Source organism: Orycteropus afer, unplaced genomic scaffold, assembly GCF_000298275.1.
Source record: "Orycteropus afer afer isolate SDZICR_OR568_19922 unplaced genomic scaffold, OryAfe1.0 scaffold00171, whole genome shotgun sequence".
NCBI classification, from domain to species: Eukaryota; Metazoa; Chordata; class Mammalia; order Tubulidentata; family Orycteropodidae; genus Orycteropus; species Orycteropus afer.
The window spans coordinates 7022350-7023835 of record NW_006921758.1 but is presented as its reverse complement, the minus strand read 5'-3'; the positions used below and the strand labels follow the sequence as shown (position 1 = coordinate 7023835).

At 37.9% G+C, this 1486-nt stretch overlaps 1 pseudogene; it reads left to right on the top strand.

The window, feature by feature from the left end:
* The first annotated feature begins 316 nt into the window (after positions 1–316).
* On the top strand, positions 317–1084 carry LOC103202022 (annotated as a pseudogene).
* Positions 1085–1486: the final 402 nt, after the last annotated feature.

Below are 1486 nucleotides of genomic sequence, written 5' to 3'. Positions count from 1 at the left end.
TTCAAAATTGGGGGGAATTAAGCAATTTATACTGCTAATTTAATAGATTATTTTTTACAATGATTAGAAATGATATTTATGAATAATGTGTATATGAAAATGTATAAAAATGTTAAGTAAAAATTTAAAAGACATACCAATAACGATTAAGTTTATGTGAAACAGTGTCTACATTTTGAAAAGATCATAGAAATGTAGACAGTAGAGTTTATATAAATTGGTTATTGGTGTAATTTTTTAAAAGAAATTTAATAATAAAACAACCACTAGAAAGCTTTGTTACGTTGGGAAGAAAGAACAGGAGTGTGGCGTGAACATGGGGAAGCAAAAGAAAGCAAGGAAGTATGCAATCATGAAGTGAATGCTTAGTCTCAGAGATCAGAGGCTTTAAATCTTGCATCAATTCTGTGAATAAAGAAAAACCAAACTCACTGTTATGGCAGAACTGCCCCAGAGGGTTTCCAAGGCTCTAAATCTTTACAGAAGCCTCATCTGTCTCTCACCTAATGACTGGTGGGTTTGAACTGCTGACCTTTTGGTTAGTAGCCCTATGCTTTAACCACAACACCACCAGACCTCCCTTTGTGAGTAAAGAAAAGGATGCATTAAAATTTAAAAAGAAGAAAAGATCCCAGTGTGCTCAAGGAAAGAAAAGTCCCTACTACCCTTCCTGCTTGTTTTTCCAATGTAACACACAATGGGCCCAATTTACTACATCCTGGTTGATAGCAACTTTATCAACTTCTCCATTAAAGCTAAACTGGACTTAGTGAAGGCAATGATGGACTGTTTGTATGCCAAGAGTATCCATTGTCTGTGTAATGGCTGATATTGAGAAATTGAGGCAAAAGTATCAAGTGGTTCTGAGGATTGCCAAGATTTGAGAGATTGCCATGTACACACAAAGGAACCTACGTCAATGACTGCTTGGTACAGAGAATAACTCAGCACACATGTTACAATATGGCCAGGGGGTCTTAAAGTAAGTATCGGGAAGATTCCTAGAGTTCCTGTTATGTACATTTCTAACCGTAGGTACAACACTGAGCAAATGTGAGGTGATTATGGAGCCCCTTGGTTTTGATTCTCATAGGACAAAGTTCCTTTGCCTTCCTTCAACAGACTTTCTCTGTTTCCAGTTCACTAAACATGCTATTTATTTATTATTATTATTTTTTAATTGTGATTTGGGTGAAAGATTACAGAGCAAATTCACATTCCATACAGCAATTCACATACACTTTGTCTCATGACATTGACCACAATTCACCACAATGCAACAGGTCCCCTCCCACTTCCTCCCTATAGTTACCTCTTCCCTGTGTCCTTCTCTCCATGCATTCTTGCCCCCTAGGCTGTCTCCCTGTGCATGCACCACCCTTCTTTCTCCCATGATTGTTCTCTTTAAGGAATGCATCTACTTGAGGTAAATGTTCAACTCACATGCCTGTCTTTTGTTTGGCTGGAAGCCACAGGTGTGGGTTCA